The sequence below is a fragment of the Phyllobates terribilis genome, unplaced genomic scaffold (assembly GCF_046119375.1).
Source record: "Phyllobates terribilis strain yellow unplaced genomic scaffold, ASM4611937v1 Scaffold_191__1_contigs__length_3620865, whole genome shotgun sequence".
In the NCBI taxonomy this organism is placed as follows: domain Eukaryota; kingdom Metazoa; phylum Chordata; class Amphibia; order Anura; family Dendrobatidae; genus Phyllobates; species Phyllobates terribilis.
The window spans coordinates 98,122-112,706 of record NW_027362951.1 but is presented as its reverse complement, the minus strand read 5'-3'; positions in this window follow the sequence as shown (position 1 = coordinate 112,706).

Genomic DNA, 14,585 nt, shown 5'->3' with positions numbered 1-14,585 from the left:
CCACTGGAATCCTCTTCCACTCCTCCATGATGACATCACGGAGCTGGTGGATGTTAGAGACTTTGCACTCCTCCACCTTCTGTTTGAGGATGCCCCACAAATGTTCAACAGGGTTTCGGTCTGGACACATGCTTGGCTAGTCCAGCACCTTTACCGTCAGTTTCTTTAGCAAGGCAGTGGTCATCTTGGAAGTATGTTTGGGGTCATTATCATGTTGGAATACTGCGCTTTGGCCCAGCTTCCGAAGTGAGGGAATCATGCTCTGCTTCAGGATGTCACAGTACATTTTGGCATTCATGGTTCCCTTAATGAACTGTAGCTCACCACACCCGGCAGCACTCATGTATCCCCAACCATGACACTCCCACCAGCAGGCTTGACTGTAGGGAAGACACACTTGTCTTTGTACTCCTCACCTGCTCGCTACCTAACACACTTTACACAATATGAACCAAATAACTTTATTTTGGTTTCATCAGACCACAGGACATGGTGCCAGTAATTCATGTCCTTAGTATGCTTGTCTTCAGCAAAGTGTTTGCGGGCTTTCTTGTGCAGCATCTTTAGAAGAGGCTTTCTTCTGTGACGACAGCCATGCAATAAAAATTTGATTGCAAAGTATGGTCTGAGTACTAACAGGCTGACCCCCCACGCCTTTAACCTCCGAAGCAATGCTGGCAGCACTTTTACACCTCTTTTGAAAAGACAGCCTCTGGATATGACGGTGAGCACGTGTACTCAACTTCTTTGTTCGACCATGGCGAGGCCAGTTCTGAGTGGAACCTATCTTGTTAAACCACTGTATGGTCTTGGCCAGCATGTTGAAGCTCAGTTTCACAGTGTTGGTGATATGATCTGCTACAAGAACTAAGGAAAGATAGGAACACTGTCCCTACAATAGGACTAAGCTGATTCCCTACGATGCAGCGGGCAACCTGTTCCTTGTGAACAGACCCGCCTTCATCCTCAGCTAGTCTGAACACAGACCTATAGATATAAGGGAGGGGTCCCTAAAAGTACTAAGGACTGGGACAAAATTGGACACCTCCTAGCAGAAGTTGTAGCGGAGCAAAAAGACAAACAGACAGAAATACTTAGAGGTCCAAGGACCAAGCAAACTATAGAGATAGGTACAAAGCACCTGGCTAGATTAAGAGTCAAAGTAACACTGAAGTCCAGCAAAGCCAGAAGGGCGGAGCTTGAATAAATAGGCAGCAGGTCACGTGACCACAAAATAGAAAAAAAACTAACAGGAGGGTTCTAACAGTACCCCCTCTTCTATGAGGATCCTCCGGATCCTCCAGGCCTATCAGGAAACCTCCTGTGAAACGCTCTGATAAGTCTAGGAGCAGAGACATCATCTGCCCTTACCCAGGAGTTATCCTCAGGACCGAAACCTTTCCAAGCGACGAGATACTGCAATCTCCCTCTATGCCCTCTGGAATTCAGGATACGAGAAATTTCATATTCACCGTCTTCCACCACCGGAGGAACTGTGACAGTGGCGTCCCTATCCCATACATCAGCTTTTTTCAACAAGGAAACATGAAACACCGGATTAATCTTCCAGGAGGAGGGAACCTCCAACCTAACAGCAGACTGGTTAACCACCTGAAGCACTTTAAATGGTCCCACAAACTTCGGACCCAATTTCTTAGAAGGAATCCTCAACCGCAGATTCTTTGAGGACAACCAAACCATGTCACCAACCGTAAACAAAACCTCTTGACGTTTCCTGTTAAAATACTTCTTAAACTTTTTGTTAGCCTCTTGAAGGTTACAACGTACATCAGTCCAAACTCTCTCCAAATCACCGGAAAAATTCTCCTCCTCCGGCACAGCCGACACACCCAGCAGAAGAGGATGTATGGTTGTTAAGAGCAAATTCAGCAAGTGGCAGAAACTCAGACCACCCCTCTTGATTGTCTGCGACAAAACAACGCAAAAACTGCTCAACATCCTGGTTCTTTCTTTCTGTCTGTCCATTAGACTCAGGATGATACCCAGATGAAAATGACAAATGGACTCCCAACCTGTCACAAAAATCACGCCAAAAATGAGCCACAAACTGAGGTCCCCTATCAGAAACAATGTCGGTGGGAACGCCATGGAGTCTGACAATTTCCTTGACAAAAGCCTTAGCGAGTGTCTTAGCACAGGGTAGTTTAATGAAAAGAACCAAGTGACACATCTTGCTAAAACGGTCCACGACCACCCAGATGTCAGTGAAACCCTCGGACACAGGAAGGTCAGTAATAAAATCCATTGCAAGATGCGTCCAAGGTGCACTAGGAACCTCCAGAGGGCAAAGCAACCCCGCAGCAGGAGCGTGTGAAGCCTTTGATCTGGCACACACAGTACATTGACGCACCCATTTAATGATTTCCTTCTGCCACCCAGGCCACCAAAAACTGCGACCTACCAGTCTCTTAGTCTCCGAACTTCCTGGATGACCTGCCAACCGAGACTCCTGGTACTCCACAAACAACTCTCTCCTAAAGGTTCTAGGTACAAACAACCTCCCATGGGGAGTGTTAGATGGGGCATCCTCCTGGGCTTTCAGAATCCCATCTTCCAAAACGGAGTCCAATGCTGCTATCACAACTCCTTCCTGTAAAATGCTCTCCTCCTCCTCGGTACCAACCATGGGAGAAAAGCTGCAAGATAAAGCATCAGCTTTAACATTCTTAGTACCCGGGATGTAAGTAACAGAAAAATTAAACTGTGAAAAAAAAAGAGCCCACCTAGCCTGACAGGCATTCAAGCGCTTGGCAGCATCTAGATAGATCAGATTCTTATGATCAGTGAAAACCTGAATGGAAAATTTAGCACCTTCCAAGAAATGACGCCAATGTTCAAATGCGAGTTTGATAGCCAGCAATTCCCGATTACCAACATCGTAATTAAGTTCGGTTTCAGAAAATTTTTTCGAACAAAAAGCACAGGGATGTACTCCATCCTTGTTCTCCTGAGACAAAACCGCACCAACCCCCACCGAAGAAGCATCAACCTCGACCAAAAAAGGCTTGGTCTCATCAGGCTGCATAAGGATGGGGGCAGAACTGAACCTCTCCTTGAGATACACAAAAGCTTCAATGGCCTCAGTAGTCCACTGGACCGTATTCGCACCTTTCCTGGTGAGATCGGTCAGCGGCTTAACAATTATAGAAAAATTCTTAATGAATTTTCTGTAATAATTGGCGAAACCCAAAAATCTCTGTATCGATTTTAAACCAATAGGCCTAGGCCATTCTTGCACAGCCTGAACCTTCACCGGGTCCATCTCAAAGCCCTCGCTGGAGATAATGTAGCCCATAAAACGAATTCTCTGCACAGCGAACTCGCATTTCTCCAGCTTAGCAAAAAGTGAATTGTCACTTAACTGCAATAACTCACGTACGCTCTGCCAATGAGACTCCAGATCTGGCGAATAAATCAAAATGTCATCCAAATACACCACCACATTCTTACCAATGAAAGGTCTCAGGATGTCATTAATAAGATTCTGAAAAAACGCTGGTGCAATGGTAAGACCAAAAGGCATAACCAGATTCTCAAAATGACCCACCGGGGTGTTAAAAGCAGTCTTCCATTCATCACCCTCCTTCATTCGCAACAAATTGTATGCCCCCCGGAGATCAATTTTAGAGAACCACTTGGCCCCCACTAACTGGTTAAACAAGTCAGGAATTAACGGCAGTGGGTAGGAATTCCGTACGGTAATTTTATTAATTTCGCGAAAGTCCAGACATGGACGTAAACCGCCGTCCTTTTTTTTTTTCAAAAAATAATCCAACAGCCACAGGTGACTTAGAAGGTCTAATGTGACCAGCAGCCAAGTTCGTCTGTATGTATTCCTCCAAGGCCTATCTTTCAGGGATAGTAAGATTAAATAAGCGACTCTTGGGAAGAGTAGCTCCAGGAACAAACTCAATGGTGCAATCATAGTCCCTATGAGGAGGTAGAATTTGTGACTCCTCCTCTGAAAAAAACTTCCAAAAATCCTGAATAGATACAGGTAATTCCCCTCTTTCCACAGCAGCAATGCGACCGTTACAACATTTATCATAACACTTAGGACTCCAAGACTTAATCTCATTAGTAGACCAGTCCAGTAAAGGATTGTGCAGTTTTAACCAAGGCAAACCTAAAACTACTGGAGAAGGTAAATTATTTAATACCACTAAATCCAAATTCTCTTGGTCAATACCATTAATAGTGAGAGGAAATTCAAAAACCTTGTGAGTAACACATTTCAAAGGAGTGTTATCAACAGCAACCACAAAAATAGGAGATGACAAAGGTTTGGGTTCCAATTTAAGTTTTTCCAAAAATCCCTTATCAATCACATTCAGTGTAGAACCACAATCCACAAATACTTGAAATTCAATCAATTCCTCCTGCAATGAGGTACTCCCTGAAAGAAATACTCCCTTAGTGTTTAAACAAGCAATACGGCGTAACTGACCTTTTTTTGGTTTAACAGAAGCTCACAGTTCTTAACAAAATGGTCAGATTTACCACAATAAAAACACAATCCCTTGGAAAACCTGCGGTCTTTTTCCTGAGCGGAGTGGCATCGCCCCAATCTCCATCGGTTCTCCGTCGTCCGAGCAGACCCCCTGATGACTAGGAGCTGCCATAGCAGGAGTTTTCTCCTCATTAACCCTGGCACGCAGTCTCCTGTCCACCTGAATAGCTAATTGCATGGCTTCTTGCAAGTTTCCAGGTGCAGGGAAAGCAATCAGCAGATCCTTAACCCTTTCACTTAAACCAGCAAGAAACAAACATTTTAACGCCGAATCATTCCATCTCACTTCAGAAGACCACCTTCTGAAGTGTGTACAATAATTTTCAACATCACCTGACCCCTGCTTTAAACATCTCAGTTGTGTCTCAGCAGAAGAGACTCGACCAGGATCGTCATACAACAACCCCATAGCAGAAAAAAAATCTTCCACCGATCTAAAACACGGATCATTAGGTTGGAGAGAAAAGGCCCATCCCTGTGGTTCCTTGCGCAAAAGTGACATGATAAACCCAATGCAATGTGATTCATTCCCAGAGGACCTGGGTCTCAAACAAAAATATAATAAACAAGCATTTTTAAAGGAAAAAAAATCTTGTTGTTTACCATGAAAAAAATCAGGCAGTCCTACCTTCGGTTCAACAAAATGCACTCCAGGACAGCTACTCACGTGTTGCTGGAGCTCGGCCACCTCAAGAGACAATCCCAGCAGGCGTTGAGCCAATTTCTGAACAGACACCATGCTGATCTCCGGATCTCTTTCCTTAGGATTTTTTATTTTATTTTGGGCTGGACTTACTGTTATGATTTGCTACAAGAGCTAAGCAAAGATAGAAAAACTGTCCCTACAATAGGACTAAGCTGATTCCCTATGATGCAGCGGGCAACCTGCTCCTTGTGAACAGACCCGCCTTCGTCCTCAGCTAGTCTGAACGCAGACCTATAGATATAAGGGAGGGGTCCCTAAAAGTACTAAGGACTGGGACAAAATTGGACACCTCCTAGCAGAAGTTGTAGCGGAGCAAAAAGACAAACAGACAGAAATACTTAGAGGTCCAAGGACCAAGCAAACTATAGAGATAGGTACAAAGCACCTGGCTAGATTAAGAGTCAAAGTAACACTGAAGTCCAGCAAAGCCAGAAGGGCGGAGCTGGAATAAATAGGCAGCAGGTCACGTGACCACAAAATAGAAAAAAAACTAACAGGAGGGTTCTAACAGTACCCCCTCTTCTATGAGGATCCTCCGGATCCTCCAGGCCCAGGCCTATCAGGAAACCTCCTGTGAAGCGCTCTGATAAGTCTAGGAGCAGAGACATCATCTGCCCTTACCCAGGAGTTATCCTAAGGAATGAAATCTTTCCAAGCGACGAGATACTGCAATCTCCCTCTATGCCCTCTGGAATTCAGGATACGAGAAATTCATATTCACCGTCTTCCACCACCGGAGGAACTGTGACAGTGGCATCCCTATCCGATACATCAGCTTTTTTCAACAAGGAAACATGAAACACCGGATTAATCTTCCAGGAGGAGGGAACCTCCAACCTAACAGCAGACTGGTTAACCACCTGAAGCACCTTAAATGGTCCCACAAACTTCGGACCCAATTTTTTAGAAGGAATCCTCAACCGCAGATTCTTTGAGGACAACCAAACCATGTCACCAACCGTAAACAAAACCTCTTGACGTTTCCTGTTAAAATACTTCTTAAACTTTTTGTTAGCCTCTTGAAGGTTACAACGTACATCAGTCCAAACTCTCTCCAAATCACCGGAAAAATTCTCCTCCTCCGGCACAGCAGACACCAATTTGGAGAACGAACCAAACGACGGATGTCTCCCAGTACAACAAAAAACGGAGAACACCCAGCAGAGGAGGATGTATGGTTGTTAAGAGCAAATTCAGCAAGTGGCAGAAACTCAGACCACCCCTCTTGATTGTCTGCCACAAAACAACACAAAAACTGCTCAACATCCTGGTTCTTTCTTTCTGTCTGTCCATTAGACTCAGGATGATAGACGTTGTAGTGGAGCAAAAAGACAAACACACAGAAATACTTAGAGGTCCAAGGACCAAGCAAACTATAGAGAGAGGTACAAAGCACCTGGCTAGATTAAGAGTCAAAGTAACACTGAAGTCCAGCAAAGCCAGAAGGGCGGAGCTTAAATAGGCAGCAGGTCACGTGACCACAAAATAGGAAAAAAACTAACAGGAGGGTTCTAACAGTTGGCAATATTCTTATAGCCTAGGCCAGGGGTCATCAAACTTTTTAAACAGGGGGCCAGTTCACGGTCCCTCAGACCATTGGAGGGCCGGAATATAGTTTTTTAAAAAAACTATGAACAAATTACTATGCACACTGCACATATCTTATTTTGTAGTAAAAAAAAAACAATACAGGAACAAATACAATATTTAAAATGAAGAACAAGTAAAGTTAAATCAACCGGTATTTCAATAGGTAGGTAACTGTACCCAATAGGAAGCATAGGTCCTCAATAGGCAGGTAAATGTCCCCAATAGCCAGCATAGGTCCTCAATAGGCAGTTAAATATCCCCAATAGGCAGGTAAATGTCCCCAATAGGCAGCATACGTCCCCAATAGGCAGGTAAATGTTCCCAATAGGCAGCATAGGTCCCCAATAGGCAGGTAAATGTCCCCAATAGACAGGTAAATGTCCCCAATAGGCAGGTAAATGACCCAATGGGCAGCATAGGTTCCTAATAGGCAAGTAAATGTCCACAATAGGCAGGTAAATGTTCCCAATAGGCAGCATAGGTCCCCAATAGGCAGGTAAATGTCCCAAATAGGCAGGTAAATGTCCCAAATAGGCAGCATAGTTCCCCAATAGGCAGGTAAATATCCCCAATAGGCAGCATAGGTTCCTAATAGGCAAGTAAATGTCCCCAATAGGCAGGTAAATGTTCCCAATAGGCAGCATAGGTCCCCAATAGGCAGGTAAATGTCCCAAATAGGCAGCATAGGTCCCTAATAGGCAGGTAAATATCCCGAATAGGCAAGTAAATATCCCCAATAGGCAGGCTGTTTCCCCCTTATAATGCCCTATGCAGGCTGTTCCCCCCTTATTATGCCCCATGCAGGATTTCCCTTTCTCCCACCATATAATGCCCCATGCAAGATATCACTCCCCTGTCTTTATAATGCCCCATTCAGGATGTCACCCCCCCATATAATGCCCCATTCAGGATGTCACCCCCCCCATATAATGACCCATGTAGGATATCACTCCCCTGTCTTTATAATGCCCCATTCAGGATGTCACCCCCCCCATATAATGCCCCATTCAGGATGTCACCCCCCCCCATATAATGACCCATGCAGGATATCACTCCCCTGTCTTTATAATGCCCCATTCAGGATGTCACCCCCCCATATAATGCCCCATGCTGGATGTCACCCCCCCATATAATGCCCCATTCAGGAAGTCACCCCCCCATATAATGCCACATGCAGGATGTCACCCCTAATATTATGTCCCATGCCTCCATACATTAAAAAAAAATAAAAATTCAATACTCACCTCCCTCCTTGCCTGCTGCCGCTGCTCAGGTCCGGACTCCAGCGTCGCGGCGTCGTCGTCCCTCTCTGCGCTGCCTGTGATGGCTCAGGGGAGGGCGCGGTGTAAAGACGTCACCGCACCCTCTGACCTGAGACGTCACAGGGAGCGCAGACCAGGAAGACAGTGGATCTGCGAAGGCACGGGGAGAGGTAAGTATCGGGCTACCGGGGCTCTGAGAAAGCGGGGAAGAAGGGTGGGCGCTGGCACAGCTCCCCTCTGCCCACAGCCCGGCGGGCCGGATAAAAATCCTCCACGGGCCGCATGTGGCCCGCGGGCCGTAGTTTGAGGACCCCTGGCCTAGGCCATCTTTACATAGAGCAACAATTCTTTTTTTCAGATCCTCAGAGAGTTTTTTTTGCCATGAGGTGCCATGTTGAATTTCTAGTGAGCAGTGTGAGAGCGATAACACCAAATTTAATGCTCCTGCTCCAAATTCACATCTATGACTTTGTAACGTTAATGAGCCACATGAAATCGGTGAAGGAAAGTACCTAATTGAGCACAATTTGGCCATTTTCACTTAGGGGTGTACTCCCTTTTGTTGTAAGTGGTTTAGACATTAATGGCTGTGTGTTGAGTTACTTAGAGAGCACACCAAATGTACACAGTTATACAAGATGTTCACTGACTACTTTTGTGACTTTAATGTGCTTTAACAATATTATTTGTCATATCTCCAATCTATATAGGATACCACCGATACCACCACCTGCCTTGATACCACCACCTGGCTTGATACCACCGATACCACCACCTGCCTTGATACCACCACCTGGCTTGATACCACCGATACCACCACCTGCCTTGATACCAACGATACCACCACCTGCCTTGATACCACCGATACCACCACCTGCCTTGATACCACCACCTGGCTTGATACCACCACCTTCTTTGATACCACCACCTGCCTTGATAACACCGATACCACCACCTGCCTTGATACCACCGATACCACCACCTGCCTTGATACCACCGATACCACCACATGCCTTGATACCACCACCTGCCTTGATACCACCGATACCACCTCCTGCCTTGATAGATACCACCACCTGCCTTGATAGATACCACTTTTTTATTTTTTTACTGGCAATTTTGGATGACAGCCCAATAAACTTTGTTTTTGATTTCTACCTTTCATTACTCCTGAATTTCTTTTTATTTGCTGCACTCTGCTCTCCAGACTAGGTTGTGCTCCCTGTGCTTTTTTTTGTAGACTCAGAACCAGAGCTAGCACTGCCTGGCTCAATTGTCCAGCACTTGCTTCTACCCGCCCAATACTCACTCATTGGCTGTTAGTAATCCGCCCAGCACTGACCTCATTCATTCCAGCATTGGAACTGACTGAGCAGTGATCCTGTGCTTTTATCTGTGGCAGTGCAGCACCGATCACTTCATCTCACACCCCATCCACAATGATGTCAGTATCATCCCATGTCCCCTACATTACCCAGGGGCGTAATGATTGCGGTCTCATAAAGTGCAACTGGGCCCATATGACTACTTCAGTCGGATGTGCACCTCAGGACTGAAGTGTGTTGCGGTGCAGAGAATCGTTGAGTCCCTGGACTACAATACACGCCGCCGGCCAATCAGAGGGCAGCAGCTGACGTTGATGTGCCAGGGATTGGCGTTTCATGGCAGTGACGTTAGCCCACACACATGGTCTAGCCTATGCTTGGGTGACACGAAGTTTGGTCACAACATAGGTCAAGCTGCCAAACTTCGTTCTATGCCGCTGCTGCATGGTAGCGTGATGCAGGTGAGTAGGGTCACATTGCGACTCCTGCGGTGACAAGCTTTAGTCTGAATACCAGCCGAAGAAGTTTTACAATAGATCCTGCCGATTTTCTCAAGTCCGTATATTCTACACTAATATATATGAGGACAAATCTATGCAGTTTTTGTTTTACATATAAAAATGTAACCATATAACTAGAGATTCATATAGATATTTATTTATAGTGAAATACAGCAAGAAAATGGCAGCACTCCATCTGCGAGATAGTAAAAACACTGATCTTTATTCACCCGTGTAGGTGCGACATTTCAGCTCTTTATACTGTGAGCCTTTCTCAAGCCATGAACATTCACAGTGCATAAACAAGGTATATATAAGATCTACTCCATAATCAGTGATTAATCACTGTACATCAGGAAATCATACTGCAATAATATTCATCTCCTCATATAACAATACTTCATTTTTATTCTGTACCACTTCACATGTATTTGCATATAGTGATAAAAAGCCTTAATTGCATCAGAATGATAATGTGCCAACACTTGTGTTATAATTAAAAACTGCTCACCCAACTGCTGAAGTATAAGTAATATACATAGTATGGCGTCCCAGGGACGGCCTTGCATGTGCTCTAGGCTCAGCTGTGATGTCAGGGACCCCAGCTACTCACTGCACCAGGGGCGGACATATGTCTGATGCAGCTGGAGGGGGCCCGCCGATACCAGCGACTATTTCAGCTTGATGTGCATCATCGTACACACATTCAGCTGAAATGTATTACGGTGCAGGGGACCCGCCGAGTCCCTGTGCTGCAATACATGCCGGCAGCCAATCAGTGCGTGACTGGAGACACAGGTCCTCTGTTGTTGTATTATGTTTTGCATATACACATACATACATATACAGTTAGGTCCACATATATTTGGACAGAGACAACATTTTTCTAATTTTGGTTCTAGATATTACCACAATGAATTTTAAACAAAACAATTCAGATGCAGTTGAAGTTCAGACTTTCAGCTTTCATTTGAGGGTATCCACATTAAAATTGGATGAAGGGTTTAGGAGTTTCTGCTCCTTAACATGTGCCACCCTGTTTTTAAAGGGACCAAAAGTAATTGGACAGATTAAATAATTGTAAATAAAATGTTCATTTCTAGTACTTGGTTGAAAACCCTTTGTTGGCAATGACTGCCTGAAGTCTTGAACTCATGGACATCACCAGACGCTGTGTTTCCTCCTTTTTGGTGCTCTGCCAGGCCTTCACTGCGGTGGTTTTCAGTTGCTGTTTGTTTGTGGGCCTTTCTGTCTGAAGTTTAGTCTTTAACAAGTGAAATGCAATTGGGTTGAGATCAGGTGACTGACTTGGCCATTCAAGAATATTCCACTTCTTTGCTTTAATAAACTCCTGGGTTGCTTTGGCTTTATGTTTTGGGTCATTGTCCATCTGTAGTATGAAACGACGACCAATCAGTTTGGCTGCATTTGGGTGGATCTGAGCACACAGTATGGCTCTGAATACATCAGAATTCATTCGGCTGCTTCTGTCCTGTGTCACATCATCAATAAACACTAGTGACCCAGTGCCACTGGCAGCCATGTATGCCCAAGCCATCACACTGCCTCCGCCGTGTTTTATAGATGATGTGGTATGCTTTGGATCATGAGCTGTACCACGCCTTCGCCATACTTTTCTCTTTCCATCATTCTGGTAGAGGTTGATCTTGGTTTCATCTGTCCAAAGAATGTTCTTCCAGAACTGTGCTGGCTGTTTTAGATGTTTTTTAGCAAAGTCCAGTCTAGCCTTTTTATTCTTGATTCTTATGAGTGGCTAGCACCGTGCAGTGAACCCTCTGTATTTACTTTCATGCAGTCTTCTCTTTATGGTAGATTTGGATATTGATACGCCTACCTCCTGGAGAGTGTTGTTCACTTGGTTGGCTGTTGTGAAGGGGTTTCTCTTCACCATGGAGATTATTCTGCAATCATCCACCACTGTTGTCTTCCGTGGGCGCCCAGGTCTTTTTGCATTGATGAGTTCACCAGTGCTTTCTTTCTTTCTCAGGATGTACCAAACTGTAGATTTTGCCACTCCTAATATTGTAGCAATTTCTCGGATGGGTTTTTTCTGTTTTTGCAGCTTAAGCATGGCTTGTTTCACCTGCATGGAGAGCTCCTTTGACCGCATGTTTACTTCACAGAAAAACCTTCCAAATGCAAGCACCACAGCTCAACTCAACTCCAGGCCTTTTATCTGCTTAATTGAGAATGACATAACAAAGGGATTGCCCACACCTGTCCATGAAATAGCCTTGGAGTCAATTGTCCAATTACTTTTGGTCCCTTTAAAAACAGGGTGGTACATGTTAAAGAGCTGAAACTCCTAAACCCTTCATCCAATTTTAATGTGGATACCCTTAAATGAAAGCTGAAAGTCTGAACTTCAACTGCATCTGAATTGTTTTGTTTAAAATTTACTGTGGTAATGTCTAGAACCAAAATTAGAAAAATGTTGTTTCTGTCCAAATATATATGGACCTAACTGTATATACCACCGTCCAAGGGCGGACACTAAAAGGTTGGGGCCCCTGTTTAAGAAATGTGTCTGGGCCCCCATCCTTTTGTGGTGACAAAGCTATATACACGTAATATAATTTTATATAGTGTCCTCTCTTGTCCTTTACATGTCAAATTCTCAATATTTTGGTGCCCTGTCCTTATTTCATTGCGTTCACTCTTGTTAGAAATAAATTAAAATGACGGCTGATGGAGCATGGGAAAGCTTTTTTTCTAATGGAGGCGGATGATGGACTGGTCTCCTGGTCAGATGCTGCTTCATCAGCAGTCATTATATATCTAACAAGTGAGAACCATGTGATAAAGAGAGGGCGCAGTGATTATCAAAACTAACAAGAATATGCTATGTAAGGGACGGTGCTATACATAATAAAATGCAGGGATTGCCTAACAAACAGGCAATCCCTGCATGTGTTGCAGCTGTGTAACAGCCGCGACACATGCAGCCGTAGCGACTCGAACATAGTTGTTGAGCACTCCGAAAATTCTCGGTCAGTATCCGAGCGTGCTCGGTGAAAGGGTTAACTGAGCGAGCTCGCTCATCACTAGTTACGACCACTAACAGCTGACTAACAGTCACTATGTGTGTGGCCATTTGCTAATATTACTACACCTACTACATATTAGGATAGGAACTTAGAGATGGGAATACTCCTTTAATGACTGTGCTATACATAATAAGGGAGTACACTATACAATAAGGGACGGTGCTGTATATAGTAAGGCTACATTTCTGTATCAGTGTGCTGCTCAATTTTCTTTTTCTCTCGAACAGCACACAGACCCACTGAGTAAGTCCTATTCTGATCTTCAAAATCAGATCAGAAACAGGACATGCCCCGAGTCTCGCAGACCTCATTCTCGGATCCATGATTTTTACTGATAAGTGAATGGATCTATGAAACCCTGAGTCCATGTGCCAACCAATAAAAAAATCTGGCAGCTCACAGACATTTCACACAAATGTGAGAAGTGGCCTAAGGAATTTTACAAAGAACAGTATTACTCCAAGTCATACACATCAGAATAAATACTTACATCTCGTCTGATTAGAGCCATTTTCTGTTGTTTCTTCTCAATCTGGTCAGACCTTCATGTCGACATCTTCCACCCACGACGCGTCTTGTCACACTGATCACCGCAGCCCTGAAAATAATAAGGTCACATATATCATATGCATATATATATACACACACACACACAAACGTCTCCATCACATTGCTCCTTAAAAATATAAACTGATAAGTAATCTAGCTCTGTGCCCCCCACCCCACATTAACTATAATTTTCGGAGCCCAATAAATAAATATTAGTCAGTGTCTAACATTCCCCCAACTAATTTCAAGGCTATGTGCACATGTTGCATCAAATACGCATCATTTTACTGTACCAGCAAATTGAATGAGAATCCTGAAGTCATGCACACGCTGCCTATTTTTTCCTTACAGATTTGCAGCAGATTCAAATCTGCATAATGTCAATTCTTGCAGCATATTTCACCCATTCCAATGAGTGGAGAAAAATCTGCAACAAAATCGCCTTTTAAAAGCACAGCAAAAAAGCATATTTTATGCAACGTTTTTCCTGCCAACACATTAGGATTTGCAGTAGAATTTTCTGCTGGAAATCCTGAATGTGTGCACATAGTCTTAGTCCCTGCCCTGCATCCATCCCCCCATTCATTATACATACTGTTCAAAATAATAGCAGTTTAATATGACTAACCAGATTAATCACTGTTTTTGATATAAATTATATTACCACATATCAAACAATTTACCAGTTGGTGCAATAGATTCTAAGAAAACCAACAGACTCCGCATTCATGATCTGCATGTTTTTGAGTCTGTGTATTTGAATAATTAATTGAAAGGGGGTGTGTTCAAAATAAATAGCAGTGTGGAGTTCAATTAGTGAGGTCAATCATTCTGTGAAGAAAAGGTGTGAATCAGTTGGCCCTTATTTAAGGATGAAGCCAGCACTTGTTGTACATGCATTTCTCCTTGAAAGCCTGAGAAATATGGGTTGTTCTAGACATTGTTCAGAAGAACAGAGTACTTTGATTAAAAAGTTGATTGGAGAGGGTAAAACTTCTAAAGAAGTGCAGACAATGATAGGCTGTTCAGCTAAAATGATCTCCAATGGTTTAAA